The following is a 6,016-nucleotide window of genomic DNA, read 5'->3' as shown; positions in this document are numbered from 1 at the left end:
GTGAACTCTCTGTTGATAAACCTGGTCCACAGGGCTCAAAACGGTGTAGATTAGATGGTGCAACAGGCTTTTCTCTGATGAAAAACAAGTTGGTTTGGGGTAACTAATGTGTGATTTAGGATATTTGATATTGTGCTGCTCCAAGGGCCCAATCAGGATCAAGAACGTCCGGCCGTACAGACCGACTGTCAGCCCGATTGTTGTGCCCTACAGTTGACCTGATTTTCATCTCTGAGGGACTCGGTGAATCAGGGTATTAGGGTCACCAGTTCATTCATCGTCCAGCACCAGTGCACTGCTAAAAGAATATGAACTATCTGTTGAAACTGATACAGCATAATGCCCTTTGCCTCATGGTGTGGACCGTCACTGCAACAATTGTCACACTGTGAGTCCAAACATTGATTATGGTTTCCAGGTGAGCAGGATCATTGCAGGTCACATTTGATTGCGGTGTTAACAGAGACGGTTTTGCGGCTATTGCGGAATTTAAACGAAGTTGATGGTGGGAGTGAGGGAGAATTGAAGGTACTTCTTGTTGCCTGCTAGCATTTGGAGGTTTATAAATGTTTATAAACGGTAACAGGGAATTGTTCACTCCCACAGTTCATTGTAAATGTCAGGGTTGCTGCATCAACTCTGCAGGCTTGGATATATCTGGCAGAGTGTTTTCCATATCAGAGAAGTGACACTGTACCCTTCTATTCCAGTGCCATATCAGCTGGATACCAAATTATAAACTCCATGTCTTTATTTTGTCCATTTTTTTCTTTCCTCCTAGATTGCATAACCCAACATATCCCAATATTCCCTGATTACCTGTTTACTGTCAGATCCAACACAGCTACATTCTCCTCCAAATTCTTGTTTGTCAATTCTCACTTGTGGATTCAAAATATTCCATGTTCATCCACTGATTTCTTTATTTTTTTTGGACTAGTGTGAATCTGTTTTTATAAACTCTCTGTCAAAGTGTCAAAGATATCCTCGTGTGCTGTCAATGTGAGTAGTGTATGTGATGGTGAAAAAAAGTTAGAGATCACTTTGCAGTAAGTCAAGTGACATGGCAGGAAAGAACACCATATAGAATAGTAAGTTAAATGATTGGCAGCAGTTTATGTTTTCGATGTATTTGCTGCCCACTATTCCTGTAAATACATTCACCTCTGTCTGCAATTTTTTAGCAACTGGTAGTTCAAGCTGGTTGATAGTCACATGCTCCTCATCCCTCCATTCCTTGCACATCCATCTGCTTATGCGTCTAAAAGCCCCTGAAACACACCTACCATGTCTGCCTCCATTACCACACCAGACATTACATTTCAGGCATTTAGATTAGATTACTTAGATTAGATTAGAATACTTACAGTGTGAAAACACGCCCTTCGACCCAACAAGTCCACAACGACCCGTTGAAGCGAAACCCACCCATACCCCTACATTTGCCCCTTACCTAACACTACGGGCAATTTAGCATGGCTAATTCACCTGACCAGCACATCTTTGTGACTGTGGGAGGAAACCGGAGCACCCGAAGGAAACCCACGCAGACACGGGGAGAACGTGCAAACTCCAACTGAGTCGGGAATTGAACCCAGGTCTCTGGAGCTGTGAGGCAGCAGTGCTAACCACTGTGCCACCGTGCCACCCAACTCTCTGTCGGAAAAAAAAACTTGCTGCACATCTCGTTTAGCGTTCCCATTTTCATCTTATATGCATGCTCCATAGGTTTAGACATCTGAATTCTGGTAAAAACATTCTGACTGTCAGCTCTATTATTGCATCTCATAATTTTATAGACGTCTACGGAATCTCTCCTCAACCTCCGCTGCTCCAAGGAAAACAACCTGTGTTTTTCAAGAGACTCCTCATACCCACTAATTCAAACAGCATTCGTATAAACCTCTTCTTCACCCTTCACATCCTCCCTGTAAGATGGTGAGCAGAATTAAGCACAACACTCTAAATGCAGCCTATCTAACGAAATATAAAGCTGCAAAATGCCGTCCTCACTCTCCTTTCTTCCTTGCACTTTGTGTCAGATCCAAGAGCTTCTGTACTTTCCCACACAGCTCCTTCGTTTACTAACTTTACCTCACAACATTACCGATCCCAAAGCCCCGGGCCCACAGCATCGCCTTACCAACCATTACGCTGCACTGACCCCACATCAAAACTGGGACAGTGAAGTTGACTCGCACTTCCACAGTATCCCACATCGTTGTCTTCCTCCACCTTTAATATGGTGCCTTTCCCACCGCTTCTACAATTCCTGTCCACTCTGCTGCAAGATGCCGTCCCCAGTGCCCAGAACTGACTCCCCCAAATTCACTGTTACTGCAGGGGCTCCCGAAACCCTCCTTGAGAATTTCAATGAACTGATTACCAAAAACAGGAATGGACAGGGTCAGCGTGAATTGTTGAATTGGAATACAGGATCGAAAAACCTACCAGAGCATTTCGGGGATGTAATGAGTAGTATGTGTGGCCCAACTCTCTGAACTATAGTGATACAGACTCCCTGATCCTGATTGTCTCAAACAATGTCAAAGTCCCTGGACATACTGTGCCAGGATCTCCTGATGGAATCCTGCCTCTTTGCCCTGACTGAGAACTGGTTCCCTGAAGTTTGGAGACATGATCATTTGGTTGAAGCACATGCAGTGTGTTTGCTGCTTTAGCTGTTGATCCAAGTGGCTGACAGTTCAGCCCCTTGACTGATGAGAGTTAACAATAACGAAAAGCTGCCTGGCTTCTGTCTGCAGTAATCAGCCAGGCAAGTCAGGAGCAATGTGAAACATTAGGTTCTGGTTGAGGCATCAAAGTGCAAAAAAGGCAAGAAAGACAGAGATGTCGTGCCAATCCCTGAGCAGGACATGTCTCAAGCACTGGAAAGTTTGTTAGTGTTCTTAGCGCAATAATGTACTTTGTAGTCAAGTGATTCTACACCTTGATGCAGTGCTTTTATTTAACTCTGTCTCATTTCGCCAGCTCCTCAAGTACCGATTGGACTGGTCAATGTGAGAATTGGCTCTAGGAGTAGTATGCCTCTGACTTAGTCATTATGATACCACACACAATTGTGTCCTACATCGTGAATATGTAATCTGATTCAATTCACAGGCCTTCGAACAGAGAAAATAAAACCGTCAGAAACACATCTATTGATTCCAGTTTCTCTTGCACTCTGATGAAAAACATTCTAAAGATTTAGAAGAATGTTGCCAGGGTGGATGGTTTCAGTTACAGGGAGAGGCTGAATAGGCTGGGACCGTTTTCCCTGGAGCTTTCGAGGCTGAGGGATGACCGTATAGAGTTTTATAAAATCACGAGGGGCATGGATAGCGCAAACAGACACGTTCTATTCCCTGTGGTGGATAGTCCATAATGAGAGGGCATAGGTTTAGAGTGAGAGGGGAAAACATTAAAAGGAACCTAACGGGCAATTGTTTCACGCAGAAGATGGTGTATGTGTGGAATGCGCTGCCAGAGTAAGTGGTGGAGGCTGGTACAATTACAACATTTAAAAGGCATCTGGTTGAGAAGATGAACAGGAAGGGTTCAGAGAGATATGGGTCATGTGCTGGTAAATGAGACTAGATTAAGTTAGAATATCAGGTCAGCTTGGACGAGTTGTGCTGTTCAACTCTGTGAATCTATGTGCCTTAAAATATCAGATATTTCCCTGCTTCACAGTTTCTCAAAATCTCTCGTTAAATAAATCCGAGTCATCATCGTCATCATCAAATTCCAAACTGTTGAATACTTCAATAGCTTCATCTTCTCCATTTGGTTTCTGAAATGCCATTAGGTGGAGCTGGTGGGCAACTTTGTTTACTTCTGCTGTTCGGAGTTGAAAGTTGGTAGGAAGGGGTGGCATTCACCAGGGATAAAGTGATAACATTGAGAGTGAAGACTGAACATGCAGAAACTGACAGGTGAATAGCAACGGAGAACAAATTGATGTGCACGAAAGTGAGTCTGAATTGACCAAAAGGCGATCTGAACACTTCCTTGCACACAGACACAGTACACGAGAAATAAAGCTAACACAGAGAAAAGTGAACTAATACAGCTGCTTTTTGGATTCTTTAATGAGGCGTGCATCATTCCCAAACACACTGCAATACCAGGACGATGTACGAAGTTGCTGGAGCAAACTCCTGATCGAAAGACCTCCTGAGAAAATCAGATTAACATTTACTCCCTAATTCAGGGACTATCAGATATTAAAACTGACAAGAACAGACACTCCACATGATCTTAACAAAAAGGCAGAGAGGTGATACTGATGTTATCATCAGGATTAGAGTGGTGCTGGAAAAGCACAGCATGTCATACAGCATCCAAAGAGCGGGAAAATCGACATTTCGAGCAAAAACCTTTAATCAGGGATGAGGCATGGAGCCTTGGGAGTGGAGAGATAAATGGTAGAGTGATGGGGCATATTTGCGGGGAGCTGAAAGTGCAATAAGTGGACAGAGGTGGGGGTAAAGGTGGTAGGTCGGAGAGAAATGTGGAGTGGACAGGTGGGAGGGAAGCTTGACATGTGGGGCATGTCATGAAGATGGCGTTGAGCTGCGAGGTTGGAACTGGAGCAAGGTAGGACAAATGAGGAAGCTAGTGAAGTCCATATTGATGTCCTGGGTTTGAAGGGTCCCAAGGCGGAAGATGAGGCATTCTTCAGTCAGCTGTCGGGTGGTGAGGGAGTGGCGATGGACGAAGCCCACGACCTGCATGTCCGCGGCAGAGTAGGAGGGACAGTTGAAATCCTCGGCCACGGGATGGTTGGGTTGATTGGTGTGGGTGTCCGGGAGATGTTCTCTGAAGTGCTGTGTGAGAAGGCGTCAGGTCTTCACAATGTAGAAGAGACCACATCTGGAGCAACGGATACAATAAATGACATTTGTGGAAATGCAGGTGAAACTTTGATGGATGTGGAAAGCTCCTTTGGTCCCGTGGACGGAGGTGAGCCGGGAGTTGAGGGCGCAAGTTTTGCAATTCCTCAGCCGACTCTCCCTAAGCTCAAACTTCTCCAAGTGAGATGCGAACTGAACAAGCTTTCCTGTATACCAGTTTGATCTTGTCTCGATTGTCTCCACAATCCTTCTGATCGTGTGGTATCCAGAACAGGAAACAATGCTCCAGCTGTACCTGAACTCGTGCAGTATAAAACACAGCAACACCTCATTGCTCTCACAGTCTCTGTCACTGTGAACAAAGACTAGGATACAATGTTCTTTATGAACATAGAACATAGAACAATACAGCACAGAACAGGCCCTTCGGCCCACGATGTTGTGCCGAACATCTATCCTAGATTAAGCACCCATCCATGTACCTATCCAATTGCCGCTTAAAGGTCACCAATGATTCTGACTCTACCACTCCCACGGGCAGCGCATTCCATGCCCCCACCACTCTCTGGGTAAAGAACCCACCCCTGACATCTCCCCTATACCTTCCACCCTTCACCTTAAATTTATGTCCCCTTGTAACACTCTGTTGTACCCGGGGAAAAAGTTTCTGACTGTCTACTCTATCTATTCCTCTGATCATCTTATAAACCTCTATCAAGTCACCACTCATCCTTCGCCGTTCCAACGAGAAAAGGCCGACAACTCTCAACCTATCCTCGTACGACCTATTCTCCATTCCAGGCAACATCCTGGTAAATCTTCTCCGCACCCTCTCCAAAGATTCCACATCTTTCCTAAAGTGAGGCGACCAGATGTGGCCTAACCAAAGTCCTGTACAGCTGCAACATCACTTCACGACCCTTGAATTCAATCCCTCTGCTAATGAACGCTAATACACCATAGGCCTTCTTACAAGCTCTATCCACCTGAGTGGCAACTTTCTTAGATCTATGAACATAGACCCCAAGATCCCTCTGTTCCTCCACCTGACTAAGAACCCTACCGTTAACCCTGTATCCCGCATTCTTATTTGTTCTTCAAAAATGGGCAACCTCACACTTGGCAGGGTTGAACTCCATCTGCCACTCCTCATCCCA

At 45.1% G+C, this 6,016-nt stretch overlaps 1 non-coding gene across 1 annotated transcript; it reads right to left on the bottom strand.

Moving 5' to 3' along the window:
• Window positions 1–4,096: 4,096 nt before the first annotated feature.
• On the bottom strand, window positions 4,097–4,287 carry LOC132834575 (U2 spliceosomal RNA). Its single transcript, XR_009647216.1, has one exon. It is a non-coding gene; the product is annotated as a U2 spliceosomal RNA (small nuclear RNA).
• Window positions 4,288–6,016: the final 1,729 nt, after the last annotated feature.

Source organism: Hemiscyllium ocellatum, chromosome 40 (assembly GCF_020745735.1).
Source record: "Hemiscyllium ocellatum isolate sHemOce1 chromosome 40, sHemOce1.pat.X.cur, whole genome shotgun sequence".
Taxonomy (NCBI): Eukaryota; Metazoa; Chordata; class Chondrichthyes; order Orectolobiformes; family Hemiscylliidae; genus Hemiscyllium; species Hemiscyllium ocellatum.
The sequence above is the reverse complement of the archived record's forward strand: the minus strand, read 5'-3'. Positions and strand labels throughout refer to the sequence as shown.